Below are 20,866 nucleotides of genomic sequence, written 5' to 3'. Positions count from 1 at the left end.
AGATGCATTCATGATATGTAAATTATACCTCAATAAAACTGCTATAAAATCACTGATATATGAAACATGGATGAATTCCAAAATCAGTTTGTTGAATGTAATATGCCTTCAGAGAAGAGTACAGATTAAATGAATGCAATTGCATGAAATCTGGCAGCACTGATTTGTGGTGAAACATAGAGCACTAGTTCCCTCTGTTGGGGTGGGGTAGGCGCTGGCTAGAAAAGAATGTGAAGGAATCTTCTGGTGCAATGGCGGTATTTGATATCTTGACAGCAGTTCGCTAGTTGTTTGTGTATCTAGATTTGCTAAAATTTTTTAAATGTATACTTGAGACTTAGATGTTTCATTTTGTAAACTCTACTTCAAAAAACATAAACAAATATTGATATTCATAATGAAATGCTTATGGGTGAAATATGTCTACAACTTACTTTGAAATCCAGAAAAAAATAAGGTAGAATGATTGATGGATGGAAGGATGAGTAAATGTGTGAAATTTGCAAATAATCACAAGATGTTAACTACAGAATCTAGGTGATGAGACTGTGCATGTTTACTATACAGTGCTTTCCATTTATTTGTATGTTTAAACATTCTCATGATATAATGTGGAAAAATAACACAATAGGTATTGCTCCAACTAATAGTATTTTGTCAAGGTCGTAAGCCAATTATATTTAAGACCAGTATATTCTTTAATATATTTGGTAAGTGTAGGAATCTTCCCCTTTTTATTGAGAAAGAATAACTTGTAATTTTCTACAAAATTGTTAATATCACCAGAGGTTTGTTCAGTGCTGTTACTTAAATCTAAAAAGAAGTGTTAGGATTGCCACTACATGTCTTTGTTTCTATTTCAGATTCCAAATAAACCATGGAAATAAGATGATCGTCGAGAAGCAAATGGCTTGGAGATCTACAGGATAAAATTTCAGAATCCTCTAATTGATCATAGTTTTCAGCTTTAGGGCCTGTTTGATTTACAGAATTGAAGTGAACCTGGAATGTGATATCTGGAATAAACATTTGGGTCAATTATTTAATGATTTATGGTTTGTTTTCATTAAAAGTTGTAGCCCAGTACCAAAAAATTTATTAAGGTAATTGGCTGTAATAAAAAGAGAAACATATGCTATATGGAATGTAAGAAACAAAACAGATGAACATAGGGGAAGGAAGGACAATTATGATAAAAACAAAGATGGAGGCAAACCTTGAGAGATTCTTAAACACAGAGAACAAACTGAGGGTTGAGGAGGAGATGGGGGAAATGGGTGATGGGCATTGAGGAGGGCACTTGTTGGGATGAGCACTGGGTGCTTGGTGTAAGAGATGAATCACTAAATTCTACTCCTGAAACTATTATTACACTATATGTTAACTAACTTGGATTTACATAAAATTTAAAAAAAAGATTAACATAAAAAGAAGGAAAACATGTGATTAAACCAAAATTGTATACTTGCATTTCATGTTTAGGCTAGATACTTGAAACTTTTCCTTTTATAAATCTTTTCTAGTCTTCTTGCAAAAAAGGTAATTTTAATAAATTTCAATGCCACTTACTCTTAGGAGGATATAATTACATTTCATTCCACCCCTTTATATTTGCTTAGTTTTTTGACATAAAAACTTTTTCTGTGAAATTATCAACCAGGAAATAAAGGCTTCTGTTATACTTAATAATAATTTCTTTCTCTGCATATATATGTGAAATTATATGTGTATTTTATTGTACTATATGTTACTTAAAAGGCAGAAGGGTTTTGTTTTTCAAAACTACAGTAACATTTTTCCTGCATCCCTTTGAGAAGTTTTCCATTAAATTTAAATTATGCTCTTTTAAGAGAATAGTATTATGGGTGCTTTTCATTGATTGCAAAACCTTCCATTTACAAAGAGCATAGGAACATGATATATGATGGATGGGCTGTCAAATGAATTGAATAAACTGTTGCTAAAGCAACTTCAAAATGAGTCCATGAGCTACCTGAGCACATTTGGTCTTAACCGGTTTTTGATTGCAGTAACAATACCATATCTTGACCTTGAAAAACAACACATTTCTTATTATTGCAAATATAATTTAAAACAATGCAGATTCACTCTCTATATTTCAGGTATCATCAGTAAGGATTTGGGTAACCGGTTTATAGCACTGAAGTCAATAGGGGATTATAAATGCCAAGAATATGGAGAGAAAGCAAGCTCTAATGTAAAATAAAACCAATCAAATAAAAACTCTACAATTATCATTATTCCAATAGGAGAAAAATCAATATCATGGTTTTTTCAATGAAGTTTTATTTTAAAATATTTTTAAATTCCAGAAAACCTCTGATAGTAGAGGGTATATACGACACTCAATTTCTCTTACTGTTAGTATCTTACATTAGTATGGTACATTTGTCACAATTAACTAATATTGATATATTATTATTATTAACTAAAACCCATAATATATTCAGACATCTTTAGTTTTTACCAAATGTCCCTTTCTGTCCGGAACCTTATTCAGGATGCCATATTATAGCGAGTCATCATGTCCCCTCATGTTTCTCTAGACTGTGGCAGTGTCTCAGATTTTCCTTATTTTTGATGGCCTCAACAGTTTTAAGGAGTACTGGTCAGGTATTTTATAGAATGTACCTCAATTGGGTTTGATGTTTTTCTCACAATTAGACTGTAATTATGGGCTTGGGGGATGTAGGCCATTGGGGGATGTATGATATCATTCTCATCATTTCATATCAAGCATACATGCTATCAACATAGTTTCTCACCACTGATGTTGACCTAGATCACTTGGCTGAGATAGCGTTTTTCACTTATCTCCACTGAAAAGTTACTCTCCTGTCCCCTTCCTCTTTCCATACTATACTTTTTGGAAGGAAGTTACTATGTGCAATCCACTTTTAAGGGGTAGAGACTTACACTCCACTCTTTGAGGTGGGAATATCTACATAAATTTCTTGATATTTTTCCACATGGAAGGATAGAATTGTCTCTTCTTTTCAATCTATTCATTTATTTGTTTAGCCATTTATTTATATTGGTATTGTCTCAAGGATATTTGTTTTATGCTCTGGGGTTATGATCCAAAATAAAATTATTTATTTTGTTGCTTAAATTATTCCAGCTTTGGAATTAGGATCTTTTGCCATGTCCTTTTGCCATACTGACATTGGTGTGTGTGTGTGTGTGTGTGTGTGTGTGTGTTAGCATTTCTTTACCTTCTACCACTGCAAGATGGTCCAAGTTCATTTAATACATTTCCTGTCCCAGTTGTAGAATAAGTAATTTTTTTCAGGAAATTCTAGTTCCTTTTATGGAGAATGGTATTACAAAACAAGATATGGTCTCTGGGTGTGCTCCTTGTTTCTGAAACATCATTGCTTCTACTTATCTCAGATAAGAGTTTGGAAATATGTATGAATACTAACCATGTTTACACATATATCTGTAAGTATTCTACATATATCTCTTTCTTTCTTTCTTTCTTTCTTTCTTTCTTTCTTTCTTTCTTTTTCTTTTATCTATATATCATCTATACCCATCTATATTTATATTAAAACATGAATTCATACTGTTGTCTCCAACTCAAATCCAGGACCACTTTCATCATTCTTTCCATTGTTATCTCTTTCCTGTAACTCCTAACTCAAACAGTGATAAACTTGGTTTCTATCATCTTCTATCAACTTACTTACTTGTTTAATTCCAGTGTACTTGTGTAGTCATTTCATAATTTCAACATCACTTTTTAATGATAAAACAAAATAATGTTAGCCAAGGCCATCCTTGAACTTTGTATATTTTTCTATAGTAAGATAAAGGACTCTGTACTAAGGACCCACAAGAACTATTTTATGCATTTAAGGAAGTTAAAATCCAGTTAAAATGAATAATTGAAAGTAAACCTTAGATTTTTTGTGTCTCTAATTCAAATGAATTATTATTAATTTTTGCTACTTAGAAGTACAGAGGTAATTAAAGGAAAAGAGATAAGCTAATTCCTCATCCATCACTCTTGGGGCTAGAAAGAATTAATGTCCCAATTTACTGTTGGGAGAAATTTAATATTACAATGAAGAAGCCCTGCTTTAATCCACCAGACATAAATACTTACCCTTTAACCATGAAAGAGTTTCCTGTATTCTCATCATCTTGACTTCATCTAGAATATATATGCTATCTTTCTTTTGAGGACTCTTTTTTAAAAGTTTTTTTTTTATGATATTTTTGAGAGACAGAGAGATAAAGTGTGAACAGGGGAGGGGAAGGAAGAGAGGGAGACACAGAATCCAAAGCAGGCTCTAGGCTCTGAGCTGTCAGCATAGAGAGCCCAATGCAGGGCTTGAACTCACGAACTGTGAGATCATGACCTGAGCTGAAGTTGGACACTTAACCGACTGAGCCACCCAGAAGCCCCTTTGGGGAACTCTTATGTTTCAAATTACGGAATCCTAGATTTTTAAAAGATAAATATTTTAAAAGCTGGAAACTATAGGCATACCTCAGGTCTCTTTGCTTATTTTTTCCTAAAGACTGTTGATTTAATCTTGATATTTGAAAGATTAAAACATCTATAAGCATTAACGCCTCACTTAATTCAATTTTACGAAGTCTGTGAATGTGCATCTAATGGGCCATTTGGTGAGTCTTCTCCAATTCCTAACAGTAAGAGACATTAATCATTCCTTACACAGAATCATCTGGATTTTGCATCATGTTCTTCATATTGTAATTAATGATTAGAATCTGTTTGCTCTGTTCATGCTGAATTTAAATACATTCTGTTAATAAATGTTTTTGACATTAAGCATTGCTGCTCAGTAAGGAAGAAAACAAAAATGAGCATTGTCTTTACTAGTTGGGTGTGGGTATTCAGAAGATATTTGATACAAAAATTAATAGAAATTAATACTGAAATCATTTATGTCACTAACTCCCTTAAATAAATTAATGAATAGAAAATTTTCAAATAGCACTAAGGATAGATATTCTACCTATATTCCCAATGCAAAATAGTTTAGAGACACCTTAGGTTATTAAAAGGAAATTAATTCTTTATGCAAAGAATTTAATTTTGTTTCAGACAATAGTTAAGCCTATTTGAACTATAAATTCCATTTTAGACACTTTTATGTTTCGTTTCTATTCAGATTAAATTTTATTAGCTGCATGCAATTAGTCTGTAATTAATTACATTTAGATGGTTACATAAGCAGATCTAATTATATGTTTCTGTTAATGTTAGTTATAGATGATTTAGACACATGTACACTCTCCTGCTGGTAAAATAATCCATTTATTCTTTCTACAAATATATATCACCTACCACGTGCCAGGCTTATGTGCACTTTTATGTGCTTATGTGCACTTATGCAGCTTTTAAACATTTTTTTTTTTTTGCATTTGACATAAAAGTTGCATAATAAAAGTAAAACTTTATTTAAAGATGCATATAATCATGCTATTGTGATCCTCTGGGAATAAGTATTTCTTCAAACTCTGCTGTTATTCTGAGTAAGCAAAATGAAGCACGTATCATCATTTGTGTTTTTCTTTGCTCAACCAGAGATTCTCACTCTTTTGTATACAGCAACAAAGACTATAGAATGTCATCATAGCTGTGCATTTCTAATGATTGGCCCAGGGCTTGTCACTACACTTATTTTCTACTTTACAAAGTATTTCAAGTCGTGCGGAAGGACTTCCAGAGCCGAGGGATAGTTGGCTGTGCGTAGCAGCTCAGCGCTTAGCTGAGCCCAGGCCCAGAGGCCAAGGTCAAGGTGATACTTGGTCAAGAACTAACATCCCCACCCCCCTTCCCCCAGGAGACAGAGAGCCCCGCCCCACTGCCCCCCTGTACCCTATCAGAGGTTCACCTGCCCCTTGCCTGACTGCAGCTCAGATCACAACAAGGCGCAGAAGCTAGGCCCTCACCTGTGCAAGCCCACAGGGAGAGAGACCCGCTGTGTGTTACCACGAATGGTGGGGCAAAACCTTTGTCGGGGACTATCTTCTGAGCTGTCATGTCCTGATTCACCGTCCTGGGAAAAACCGTCTGTACAACTAGTGGCTGTGATCACAAATTCAACACAAAACCAAACTTGAAGGGGCATTGTGAATGCAGACATAAAAATCAGCAAAAACGATATATATGCACTTTCGAAGGTTGTGAGAAGAACCTTTAAGAAACCCCAGGGGCTACGAATCCATCGGTGCCAGCACCGCATGCAAATGCGTACAAGAAAGGTGGGACACTCACTTTGCCTCATCTGGCAGGCTGAAAAGACACATGGGAAGGCCACGACGGCTCTGTGTGTCCAACAGAATGCTCCTTTGTGGCAAAAACGTGGATAGAGCTTCTAAAACATGCGAGAGAAACCCATAAAGAGGACAGAAAATGCAAAGTATGCCAGAAAACACGTGAACACAAACATTCCCATAAGCAATATATGAAAACCCAGACCCCAGAAAGGAACTCATGCAGCTGCCAAGAGAGCCCTGTGAGTCAACCTGTGCACTGCTGCGTCTCATCTGCAGAGCCACACTCTCTCTTCTCAGGAGGAAAGGCGCGCGCTTGCAGGTGAACCAGGCAGCTGTGGCTAAACGTTTACGATGGAACAGAGTCTCACTGGGCATGCTGTTGTGCGTGGCCATGGCAAGAAGAAAATGAAGTAAAACCTTCCCTTGAAAAATGGGGTTTGGCCCCTCGTCTCAGTGGATATAATCCTCCTAACACGAAACAAGAACAAGGTTTATCCTCGCCTGAACGTGGTGCGTCACTGAACTGTCCTGAAAACAAGGTGTCCTGGACGGTTGGGATACTTACCCCAACCAGACATCAGATTGCTTTGTTCAAAGGACTGTAGACCGGCCGGCTCAGTTATTTCATCCCAGAAAAACATTTTTGCTGATTAAAATCACTGATGCACAACAACAAAAAGAAAATATTTCAAATGAAAATAAACGTGGCAGTATTATAAACAGAATAGTCTTTTATTAAAAAAATAGTAACAATTCTTTCACTTATTAGATGCTCTTGGGCTGTGCCTAAGGCAACAGTTTTGACCCACTTGCCTGTTCTCTCTACCTCTACAACATAAGTCATTATATCTGGGGAATAAAATCCTGGAGGCGGGGGGAATGGATAGGACTTTCTTTTTCTTTCCATCCCAGTAATTATCACTAGTAAAGTGAGTCTAAATCTCTGACACAAATGGAAATATACAAGGTTTATTGTTACTGTTATTATTGGCATTAGTGACATACCTTCACTGAGGCTTCAACTCTTCTTTACTCAGTTCTCTGGCATCACCTGGTTTCCATATGGCTCTTCTGGCAACAAAGTGGTGTTCTATGAGCTGGATTCAATCTAAATATCTGCTTTGTTTGAGCCACATAGTTTTGGCCTATCTGAACATCTTGAAATCAGATTTCACATAAAAATTCAGATTTCCCATGAAAGTTGAAAGTCTGACCTGGCGGGTTGTTAGTTCTCATAGGACAATACCAGGCATGGATGAATGATCACTACTCCCTTGAAATGTGGAGCCATAGACCTTAGTGACCGCTCTGACTTTCCTGAGACTAAGAGCAAACATCATCTTGCCTTCCTTTTTTCATATGTATTTTGCCTTTTATAGAGTGAAGGTGAAAAATAAAATGGCTCTTTCAAAAGTAGGAAAATAAGAGATAGAGAGGGTCAATTGTTTCACCATTTCTATCTCCCTTAATTGTATTATTTGCCTGGAGCCCATACATTCTAGTTTGTGACCTCTAGTATACTTGAACATTATTCTGAACAAGTATGCACTTGTGTACATATGTGTACTGGAGGTTTCATTAGCTAAATTCTATGCAGTGGCCATTGAATGAATGAAATATTATGCACTCATTTAGGAACTGATTTTGCAGAAATGAGGGAGACATGATATTATTATAAAGGAGTGCATGGTCCAGGAAACTATCATGGAAGTCCATAATAATTATTTCCTAACTAATTTTACTTCTTTAAAATGTACTTCCTTTTATTGTGTGTTACATGATAATCTCTTGAACGAGAGTTGAATTCCCTATGTCATTAGCTGTTAGTACAAATATATACTAGTCTTTAGATAGGAGCCAAAATAAAAACTCACATGTTATATAGATACTCTCCATTTAAGTCTGATAGAATTTCCCAAAACTTATTGATAGTGTGCAGTGAAAAAATTTGATAACTGATTTATTGAGGAGGAGAAGATTATTTCTACTGAGGAAAAAGTAATCCTGGCAAGAATTATAGAGTTTCCCTGGAGAAAAGGAGAATATCCTCCAAAGAAAAATAGAACAATTCATCTGTCATTACTTGAGCATCAGTCAGATCTATGAATGGATTTATAATCTTGTTTGAGACAGGAAGTAAAAAAAGGCAAACATCTATAATTTCAGGCAGGTGTCACCATCACTAACTGTAAACAATTTCATTGTACACACTGGGGGTTCACGAGATTATGGTGTCTATTTCCTAATCCATCTGCTGGAAAGGGTCCACCAGAGGGAAGTCAATTCATAAGTCACAATGGCAGTGGCTTTAGCTAATGCCCTTACAATTTAAAGCTATAAGTGATTGCCCAGTTGAGAGTCCTCAAGGCGATTATAGGTTGGTTGATGCACTATTAAAGGTGAGGCTAGAGACTCTCCATTATGGAGAAACAGAGTGAAGCTGAGAAAAAAAATCCTATGGCTTGCTTTGGAAAGTAGCTATGGAGTAACAATGGTGGAAGTTTGATATATTCTTAGGAAAGCCATAAAAAATTTGCCTCCCCTACAGCACAGCTGTATCCCTGTTTCTTTCTCTTTTCTCTCTCTCTCTCTCTCTCTTAAAACTTTTCCTGTTTGCAAATGGTTAAAGCAAAACAGTTGTAATAATTCAGGAACATCTGAGAAAAGCAAATGTTTAATCTGATGTCCTTAATGCCTCCAGAAGGAAAAGAATACTGTGATCTGATTGCTTCTTATTGCTGACAGTCTTTTTGTCTTTAGAACTCAGATCACGTTAATAATTTTTAAAATAATATGACTAAAATGTCATTTCTCATGTCTAAAATTGGCAAACATTAAAAGTCTTATAAAGATTTCCTAATTTATTGTGTAAAATCTTTTCCCCAAACTGCCTCTAACCACATTAGGAAATGATTTCTTTGTACTTCTCTTCAAGCAAATGATCTTTCAAATAATTCTCCTTTATACTCAGTTCATGTATGAATTATCTGCATTTCAGCAACATTATCTGAATTAGCAAGATTAATTATTAGATTTCTGGGTGATGAGCTAAAAGTATCACCTGAATAAAATGTCATATTAATGGCTGAGTGATTAACCAGTACTCAAAGACAGGACTCCTTAATACACATATTCTTTCCTCCATGAGTAATATTACAAAACTCCTTTTAAGGCTCAGCATGTTCTTGAATATCCATGTATTCCATTTTATCATCATTACTACTGGATTGGATGATGGCCTAATTGCCCAAGTGATATGAGCCAGCACAAGTATTGAGCTTTCTGAGTATCGTTTAGTGTTCTGTTGCCCAGAAGGAATGAGAAGAAAGAATTGACTACTTATCAGTTCATCCTTTTAATCTTCCTAAAGCAATATGAGATACTATCAGATGAGGCCACTAAGGCTCTCTTGAGAGTAAATAATTTGCCTGAAGTCACATAGCTGGTAAATGAGTCTTGGAACCAAGAGTCAGTTGCAATTCTCCATGATTCCAAAGTCCATGCTCTGAACCTCTGTCCCTATAGTGTCTTTGAATACATTTGAAAATATTTCTTGCCTCATGGATTTTTGTTGACTCTGTATAACTATATATAAATACAGCTAATACCTTTTTGTTAAAAGTATTTTGGTATTTTTCCAAAAAAACTTCTTGACTATATTATTCTTTCAAATAAATCTTGGAATCATTAAAGTTCTATTTAAGACAAAAACTGTAAATTTGGGTAAGGTTTTCTAAACAAACCAGAGAAGTATTGAAATAGCTATAAATTTTATTCTCTACTTTCACTGAATATTTAGCTTTTTAAAAACTTTTCTTCCTGTGGGTTTTTACAGAATTATTTTTAGTTTTTCTGATTTTCACTTATTGTGAATAGAGTTATATCTTCTCATTTGACATTATGGCATTGCTGTCATATAAAAAACTTTCTCTTTAATACTAGCATTCAAATCTGAACCAGTCACACTTTAGTAAGATTTTAAAGTCTTCCCCATAGAGTTTCAATGGTGTCTTAAGGGGACAATATTTTAAATAATGTAGTGGTCCCTATAAGGAGGCCATTATCTTTCCAGGTATTCATTATAACAAAGTTAGAACAAGGGTGGAAAAGAGTGACAGGACACACTTGACAGACAAGTTGTCTACTTGTCCAACTTGTGAAATTGAGGCCCTTGTTTTGTGCATTGAGTTTACTTTTAGTCAATTGTATTACTTTCTTTATCTTTCAATCTTATTAGTTTTTCCATTTAAATGGTTTCTGTCAAATAAACTATTTGAAGTTTCCTTTGTAATCTTCCACAGTTTCTTACCCACATATCTTTGTTCACATAACTATCCTATTAGAGGCACCCCTTTCCTTATTCTTCTTCTTCTTCTTCTTCTTCTTCTTCTTTTTTTTTTTAATTCAACCTAGCTATTTTTTTCAGGGATTAACTAAAGTGCCAGTCTATCCATGGATTCTTTTCTAATCCCTTTAACCAAAAAATAATCTCTTCATAGTTCTCAGACTACTTTATCTGACTTTTCTTGGGCCCATTAGGATGTTTTGATTTTGGGAAACAGAATCTGCCTCTAACTTAGGTGAAAAGAAAAGGTTTGAGGTAGCTCATTCAATCAATGGAAAAGAAGTGTTGGATTGTCCTGGAGACCTAGGTAGTAAGAACAGAGGGTGAGCCTCTGCAGGATGCTCATTGGAAATACTCAAGCAGATTATTTTCCATCCTGTGCAGATTCATTAAAATGCTAAAACCTCTGGAGAGAGTGTCAGATAGAACTTGCTGGGTCAGACACTTGTACCTTGGGTAGAAGTGGGGAGGGTACCATTATGAATGTTCCCACCAAGACTGGGAGTCCCACCAAAACAGTGAGAATAAGCTGGTTCTCCTCTGGAAAATAAGGTATTCAGTTAAAAAGAGACAGGGAAGGGAATTCTGAATTGTAGAAAACAGAAGATAGTCACTACACTTTTGTTCTCCATTAGTTTTGACCAGATATATTGGTAAATCTTACCTTCTACAATTTATTAATTTTTGGATCCTTACTACACAAGCATATAGCACAAACACACACACACACACACACACACACACACATTCAACAATGATAAACATACATAAATATGACTTCACTGTAAGACAGAGAAAAATTTAAAGACAGAATGTCCTAAACAAACATTTGAGCAACTTACATGGTAAATGTTAGATGGGTTCTTCACCTACATGTGCATTTGTATTACTCCCTCCTTAAGGTGTTTTCTTTTTCTTTATCAAATCTTTACCTTTATTATTTCATATTTTTTACTTACTATGTTACTTTACTTTCTGTTCTCAAAATATTTCCTTTTTTAGAATTTACTTGAGGGTATAAGAGGAGCAGAGATTTTTCCTAGTGGATGTGTCTCCTCTTTCTCCTGATGTCCATGATGAAAGTGAATAAAGTTATGAGTTTGGAGCTTGGGAGAAAGATTTATATAATTTGGGGTTTTTAATATGCTTTAAAAATTTTATTTATCTATTTTGAGAGAGAGAGAGAGAAGGACAGAGAGGGAGAAAGGGAATCCCAAGCAGGCTCTGCACTGTCAGCACAGAGCCCAACACCAGGTTTGAACCCATAAGATCATTACCTGAGCTGAAATCAAGAGTCAGACACTTACCCAACTGAGCCATCCAGGTGCCCCTATATGTTTTGTTTAGATTATGAATTTAGTCATTGAAGACTTATGGACAAAACTCTTAGTTTATTCATTTGAAGATTTTCATTGTTCAGTGGTTAAAAAAAATTGTAAGCATCTCCAGTTAGGAATTGAGGACTTTAAGCAGAAGGACAAAGTCCCTACTGTGAATGAGCATGTAGTCTGGTGGGGAGTTCCATGCCAAGTGTGGGGCTTGGTTTGGGGCAGGCACACAGTATTGTGCAAAGAAATGGGCACCTGCAACTTGCCAATCTCTCATGTAACTGGAGAAGGTCACTTAAGACTAGGGAGACAGGGCAAGCTTATGGAGGTTGTTCACTTAGTGAGGAGATTCATTTACAATGTAGGAGAACTGCTTGTGAACAGAGCTGCACCCCCAAACAGACATGATTGACAGTGGCCCTTACAGCCTGCTCAGAGAGAGACAACTTAACTTTTCAAACTATAGTGATTTCTCATGATCCACTCAGTTCTACATTAAGTGGGAAACTTCACAAAAGCTATGTGTTTGCATCTACAGCAGAGGTATTGATTGACTTCTGAGCAGCAGCAAAACATTTCTGGATTCACAGTCTAATTTGGCAGTAGAATAAATGATGCTTGGACTGTGGGTATCATCTTCACCAAAGCACAAATCTTTTTTATTTTTTTAATGTTTATTTATTTCTGAGAAAGAGAGAGACAGAGCATGAGTGGGGGAGGGGCAGAGAGAGAGAGGGACACAGAATCCAAAGCAGGCTCCAGGCTCTGAGCCATCAGCACAGAGCCTGATGCGGGGCTTGAACTCACAGACTGTGAGATCATGACCTGAGCCGAAGCTGGACGCTCAACCGACTGAGCCACCCAGGCGCCCCAAAGCACAAATCTTAAAAACATTTTTCAGCATCAGTGATATTTAATAACTCATACAAAGATCCCATTCATACACATATATAGGCACTCATTCATAGGTCCTTACTAATCTCCTGACACAGGGCAAGTTATTTAAATTCTTTGAATCCCAAAGTCCTAATCTTACCACAAGATAATACTTGAAGATTCAATGAGATAATAAGTGTAGAGCCCTTGGTATAGAGTTTAGTACACAGTGGGGACTCAATAAATATTTTTTATTATTATGGAAACCACAAAGCTTGAGAGACCTCTCTCTCTATCTCTTTAAAGCTGTGTTCTTGCAATTTAGTATTTTATTGAAGAAAAGGTAATAGTTCGAAGTCAACAAACTTCACATCATCTAAAAGCTCAGTTGAGTAAATATCTTGAAGACTGAAAACACAATAAAAGTGCAAACATAATATTTATTGGATTTTGTTTTTCAGAATTAACCTGAGTGTGAGGCCATAATCATCTTTCTGAAAAGAGGTCTGATATTGATGAAGCCTGGAAATATTATCAGAGTAGATGGTTATGTTGTTTTTTATTTTGTTTTCAATTTTCCAGACTAAAAAAAATGATGAAGAATAGGAGTACACCTGCCCCTAGTGATGTAGAGAAAGGTGAGAAATAATATAATCAAGGTGCCATGAAATGCTCCCCTCATCCATTCACCTGTTTTCTCTAGTCCCAACCAGAAAAACAAACCCTATCTTGTGTCTGAGATCCCAGGTCCACCCCGAGAGTGCTGTAGTTTGTAGTCTCCAAACTTGCTCACATTCTCTGCCTATTAGGCAGTTATCAAAATGCTGGGGATTAGTCCTGAAAACCAAAGCATCAGAATTAATGGAAGATATTATTAGAAAGATAAAAGTTCCGTCCTTGATACTTAACAAATATGAATGTTAAACTAACAGAGAGGGAAAGGCAGCTAGAAGGAGGAGGAAAAGAATGAAAGAAAAGGGGGTGGGGTGTGTGGTTACAAGCTCCTGGTACTCTTGATTCAATGCCTGGGTAGAAGCCTTTCTTACCCAAGAGTCTTGAAAAGTCTTGGGAAATATTTCTCCTTCAAGTTATAATCTGCTTGCCAAGAATCTCAAGAGATTCTTAGTTTACATAACTCACAGGCATGGAGTCCAAGGTATGGTTATGTCACACCTGTTTAATGGAGAAATGTGAGCTCAGAGGTTGATTCCATAGGCTTTACCATAGTACACTCCCCTCCCCCACAGTACCTGTGATTTAGTTCCATGAGGTTCAAGGGTAGTCAGATACTGGTGATGTTTCCAGGTCTCTGAGCTGAAGTTTTTGCAAGGGTTCCTGTACTTCATGTGTAGAAAAATCTGTCTATATCTGTTGGTTGTAAACTGAGGTGGCCTGCATAAAACTTTACGGTAAGACTTCAGATAGTTTGTAGGCTTATTTGAGGGTGTGGTTTCCTCATTTAATTTTCTCTGATAACTGAGGATGATAAGAGAATGTAGTTCCTATATGATGAGCCACGTCTTACAAAGCTCTTTCACATTACTTTCTCTGCAAAATTTACAAAATATGTCAATACACAAATAGGTGAATAATGGATATATGTACTTACTACTGTCCATTTTCTGGATGGCTGGATGTTTATCCCTACCAAAAGTGAACTGTCTTCTCTAGACCTTCTATTTCTCACATGGGATAAACATCCAGCCATCCAGAAAATGGACAGTAGTAAGTACATATATCCATTTGAATGGAGCAACTGTATAAAATCCACTGCAAATGTTCAAATAAACTTAGGGCTTTCATTCTTTCCTACATCCCCCCCCCCCCTTTACAGTTGTGCCAGGATTATGGGTTTGGCAGGTGGAATATGTGTCAGAAACAATTTTAGCAATTGTGAATACAATTGCTCTGTCAATGCTGGCTTAAGATTGCAATGACATTTTTTAATTCTGCTCTTGTGATAAAATTGAACTGTTCTGGCTAATGAACTATGTTAGCCAGCATTATCAGAATGAAGTAGTGGAATTCTTTCTTGAGTAATAACAAAAAAATTAGTATGTAAAGATGTAATCACTAATTACCCTGTATATAAGAGTTTATAAATAGTGAGACCATCAAAAAATTTCAGGTGCTTTTTTGTTTATATCCTGAATCTTATGACATTGTCTCTGATTGATAAGCATATCAAAATTTGTAAATAAATATCAATTTGTACCAGTCTTTATGATGAAACAAATATGTTTCTTCAAACCTGAGAAGTATGAAATCATTGAAGTGTATATATATATATATATATATATATATATATATATGAGAGAGAGAGAGAGAGAGAGAGTGGGTAGAGGGGGAGAGGGAGAGAGAATCCCAAGCAGGCTCCATGTTTAGCATGAAGCCCCATGCAGGGCTCAATCCCAAGACTCTGGAATCATGATCTGAGCTTAAGTCAAGAGACAGACGCTCAACTGACTGAGCCACCAAGGCACCCGAAATTATTTATTTTAATATATGTTATAACACAAATGATGAGGAATGAATTTCTCTATTAATTGCTTAAAATTTTTTCCCTTTTTCCTTAATTTTGGTAAACAATGGATTTACCACAACTTCAATATCTTATGTGTATGTGTAACAAATATTATTTTTACTGTAACTGAGCTTTATTTCTTTTTCAAGCCCTCACTCAGCTGCAGTAACAATAATCTTATTAACTGAGGCCCTCTCCCTTTTCCAAGGCTGTGTTAATCAGGTTGGGGAGTTTCTGAAGTGCCAACATGGGAAGCAAGAGATGGCAGGTCCTAGCATCACTGGTCCCCACAGGGATATGGAGATGTTCTTTGTCCACTGTGGTGTTTGTTTTTCAGTTTCATGGTTTTGTGCTGACAGGCCTGGCCCTTCCAATCATGGGGACTGCCTGGCTTGAGGGTCAGGGAATGTCTGTGGCTTCCTTGCCCTGTGATGCAGCAGAAATCTCTGTGAGGTGGCTCTTCTGCCTGGACATATTTGAAACATCATCTCAGAACTTGTCCTGTGTACCCTCTCCCAATAAATAACCTTCTAAGTCAACAACTGAATAAAATAGTCAGTAGACTGAAAATTATCTGAGGCCACACTCTCCAAGGCTCTACCCAGAATCTAGTGGGAACAGGCATTGCCAAACAGTGCTAGAATCTTATTCTATTTCTTCCTCTATCTTAAAAAAAAATTAATAGACTTTATATCTTAGAGCAGATTTAGGTTTACCAAGAAAATGGGAAGATAGTACAAAGAGTTCCTGTATATACTCTCTTCCTATCACTCTATTTCCCCTATTATTATCTTGTCTCAGTGCGGTATACTTGTTAGAATTGATAAACAAATATTGATATATTATTATTAACTTAAGTCCATAATTCATATTAAGGCTTACTTTTTCTGTTGTACAGTGTCAGATAGAACACAAAACTGAATTTTAAGTAAGTTAAAAGTCAGAGATCACATGGTTTTCCAGGGAAAATGAAATAGGCAAATAAAGTCCTTAATCACCATTAAATGCTTTGAGAAGCACAATCCTGCTCAGGAAATCAGGTAGATTACTGATTTAGAATAGTTTGCTCCTAGAAGAAACAGTGGGATAACATGCTGCTTTTATAAGGTTTAAATTTACCAATTAAAAGTAGGCTGGAAGCCAATAACATTCATTTAACTGATTAGCTTAGATTAAAAAAATAATCTTGGATTCTCCAACTTGATTGAAGAGTAAATTCTCAATTGACATACGCAAAAATCAGAACCTTTTAAAAACAAGCATTTTCATGTTAATTCTGAAACATCATTTGCAAGAATTTTCATATTAAATTACATGACTTTACCAGGCTAGTTCAAATGTGTTGCATTTGCTGAAATAGCTATAAGCTACCTACCACTTCTCAGTGTGTCCTCCATAAAACTGAGCTTTGTCTCCGTTTCCAGAAAGATATACACATGCACTCTGTGCCTTGAAGAGCATCTCTGATTGCTTGTAAGGATGGTAAGTGATCGATATGATATAATCAAATTGATTCTGATTTTTCAGACCACTTGTTTAAATGGTTTTGCTTTGGGGGAGAAGAAAAAAGGTATTGGGGGGCCCTCTGCTGGTGAACCCACATAAGGGATGAAAATAGGTTAAGATTTTGGGAGGATAAAATAACCTTTTGTGGGGTCTTCCACTTTTCACCTCTACCTTCCACACACCCAGTACTCTTAAAGAATTAGAAGATTAAGACTCAGAAACATAAAGGTCTACACTTCAGGTCTGTAGGGTGGAAAACAGAACTGGATGGGAAGCTCAGCTATTAAATGCAGTGAGACTGATAGGGTTTTTTTTCCAGCTTTACCAAGATATAATTGACAAATACAATTGTGGTATATTTAAAGCGTTCAACATGATAACTCCATATACATATACATTGTGAAAGGATGCCTACCATCGACTTCATTAACCCATCTGTCACCTCACATACACTTTTTTTTTGGTAAGATAAGAACATATAAGTTCTACTTTCTTAGCAAATTTCAATTATACAATACGGTATAATCAACTATAGTCACCATGTTATACCTAATGTATAAGTCTCAGACCTTATTAATCTTATAACTGAAAGACAACCCCAAGTCTCTGGCAATCACCATTTCACTCTCTGTTTCTATGAGTTCTTTTTTCTTTTCTTTTCTTTTCTCTTTCTTTCTTTATTGCTTTTATTTATTTATTTATTTAGCCATGTAAGTGATACCATGCAGTATTTCTTTCTTTGTCTGGATTACTTCAATTAGCATGATGCTCTTCAGTTTCATCCATGTTGTCACAAATGGCAAGATCTCATCCTTTTTTTAAGTTTATTTATTTTAAGAAAGAGTATGCATGCACATGCAAACAGGGATGGGGCAGAGAGAGGAAAGAGAGAATCCCAGGCAGGCTCACACTGTCAACACAGTGCCCAAGGCAGGGCTCAATCCCATGAACTAAGAGATCATGACATGAGCCCAAATCAAGAGTCAGGTTCAGAGGAGCCAAGATGGCGGAGCAGCATGAAAGTTTTTTTCTTTCTTTTTTTGAGTCTTGCATTCATGAAACACAGCCTGATCAACACTAAACCATTCTTCACACCTAGAAAACTGATTTGAGGATTAACACAACTATCTGCACAATCTGAAGCACAGAATTCAGCAGGTACGTGGTGCAGACAGGTGAATTGGGGGAGAGATAATCCGCAGAGGACAAGGAGGTGTTCGTGCTTGCAGAGAGAGGACAGAGAAGGGGGGAGAGTTCAGGAAAAGCACTCCCCCCAAAAGCAGCTGGAGAGAAAGTGGAAAAGTGGAAACGGTCACAAGCACTGAACTAAAACTGGAGAAAGGAGAAAGGAGATGGTTTAAATCCTATTAAGACTCTATAAACAGGAGGAGCACAGAGTCTGAAACTCTGAAGCTCAACACCTGTTGGAGCTCTGGTGGGAAGGACGAATCCCCAGGAGCAGAGTGGGGTCCAGGAGGTTTTCAGGCCACATGGAGAGAAGCGGTTCCACTGCTGGAAGGACATTTGGTAGAGGCTCTGTGGCCACTCAGTCCCAGCAGACCCCAGAGAACAACCACATTCACTGGTGCTGGAACAATGTCATTAAGAAGAAGCCTGCTTCCAGATGTGTGTTGTGTGTACGTGGAATCTTGTGTACATGATCATGTGAACTTTTTCTGTGGTGGGCTCGTGCCCAGCCATAGTCTCTGGGCATAAGCAGCATCATGGTCTTGTAAACATTACTGGGTGCAGCTGGCCCCTGGCTATTGCTCGGTGACATCCTCCCCAGAGGATCTGAGCGGGATAAAGCCACAGTCCCTCAAAACTGAGGGGCTGGGAAACACAGCCACATCTGAGATAAACTCAGGAGGGAGGTACTGCCTGGCAACCTGAAAGCTTGGTCACACACAGTGTAAAAGCAGGGAGTGGACGGAAGCCAGAGATAAAGGACAGTGCTTGGTTGCTGGTCAGGAAGAGCACAGAGTTCCAATACTAGAGACTGGGTAGTTAGGAGATGACATTTTCAACCCTCCCATGCACGTGCATATACACCTACAAGCTCCACAACGATCCACCACAGTAAGCTAATCAGTGCCATCTAGTGAAGAATTGAGTTGTTACACTAAGCCACACCCAACTGGGCCAACCTCGCTCTTTAGGAACACCACAAATCTCTCTGCCAGCTTACTTTATGGACTAAAAGTGCTTCATAGTTTGACTTCTAGGGGAAACTGATGTAATTTCTATCATACTTCAGTCAGATCGCTGGTCTATGTATTCAATTTTTTTTTTCTTTTTTCTTTCATTTCTTTTCCTTGAATACAGAAAGAGAAAAAAATTATTTTTATTTTCAATTTTTATTAAATATATTTTCATTTATTTTTTCTACTATATTTTTACTTTTTTTGTAAATTTTTCAAATTCTGTTTTACTTCTATCATTTCACTTTAATCTATTTCATTGCATTAGTTTTCTCAAGATTTCAAACATTTTCCTTTTTTTTTCTTTTTTCTTTTTTCTTTTTTTTCTTTTTTCTAATCTATCAAGCTCCTTTCAATAACCAGACTAAAACACACCTAGAATCTAGCATCATTTATTTGATGTTTTTCTGTGTGTGTTGTTTTTAATTTTTTAATTTAAATTGTTTTACCTAATCAATTTCTTTTCTTCCTTCAAAATGATGAAAAGAAGAAATTCACCCCAAAAAGAAAGAGCAGGAAGAAACGACAGCTAGGGATTTAATCAACACAGAAACAAGCAAGATGTCTGAACCTCAATTTAGAACCACAATAATAAGAATATGAGCTGGGGTCGAAAATAGATTAGAATCCCTCTCTGAGAGATAATAGAAGTAAAAGCTAGTCAGAATGAAATTTAAAAAAATGCTATAACTGAGCTGCAATCTTGAATGGATGCCATGGTGGCAAGGATGGATGAGGCAGAGCAGCGAATCAGCAATATAGAGGACAAACTTATGGAGAATAATGAAGCAGAAAAAAAGAGGGAGACTAAGACAAAAGAGCGCAATTTAAGAATTAGAGAAATCAGTGACTCATTAAAAAAGAATGACATCAGAATCATAGGGGACACAGAAGATGAGAGAGAAAAAGGGGTAGAAGGTTATGTGAGTGAATCATAGCAGACAACTTTCCTAACCTGGGGAAAGACACAGAAATCAAAATCCAGGAAGCACAGAAGACTTCCTTAAGATTCAACCAAAACAGACCATCAACAAGGCATATCATAGTCAAATTCACAAAATACTCAGGCAAGGAAAGAATCATGAAAGCAAGAAGGAAAAAACAGTCCTTAACCTACAAGGGAAGACAGATCAGGTTTGCAGCAGACCTGTCCACAGAAACGTGGCAAGCCAGAAAGGAGTGGCAGGATATATCCAATGTGCTGAATCAGAAAAAAAAATATGCAGCTAAGAATTCCTTATCCAGCATGGCTGTCATTCAGAATAAAAGAAAAGATTAAAAGTTTCCCAGGCAAACAAAAATTAAAGGAGTTCATGACCACTAAACCAGCCCTGCAAGAAATTTTAAGGGGGACTCTCTGAGGAGAGAAAAGATGGGAAAAAACCCCAAAAGCAACAAAGACTAGAAAGGACTGTAGAACACCACCAGAAACTCCAGCCCTACAAGAAACATAATAGCAATAAACTCATATCTTTCAGTACTCACTCTAAATGTCAATGGACTAAATGCTCCTATCAAAAGACACAGGGTAACAGAATGGATAAGCAAAGACAAGATCCATCTATATGCTGTTTACAAGAGATCCACTTTGGACCTAAAGACACCTTCAGATTGAAAGTAAGGGGATGGAGACCATCTATCATGCTAATGGTCAATAAAAGAAAGCTGGAGTAGCCATACTTATATCAGACAATCTAGACTTTAAAATAAAGACTGTCAAAAGAGATGAAGAAGGGCATTATATCATAATTAAGGGGTCTATCCAACAAGAAGACCTAACAATTGTAAATATTTATGCTCCAAATGT

The 20,866-nt window shown here is 36.5% G+C and overlaps 1 pseudogene; it reads left to right on the top strand.

The window, feature by feature from the left end:
• Positions 1-251: 251 nt before the first annotated feature.
• LOC144615843 (transcription factor IIIA pseudogene) lies at positions 252-6,884 on the top strand (annotated as a pseudogene).
• Positions 6,885-20,866: the final 13,982 nt, after the last annotated feature.

This window comes from Panthera onca, chromosome A3, assembly GCF_046562875.1.
Source record: "Panthera onca isolate mPanOnc1 chromosome A3, mPanOnc1 haplotype 2, whole genome shotgun sequence".
Taxonomy (NCBI): Eukaryota; Metazoa; Chordata; class Mammalia; order Carnivora; family Felidae; genus Panthera; species Panthera onca.
Note: the sequence above shows the minus strand (reverse complement) of the source record. Positions and strands in the feature narration are given on the sequence as shown.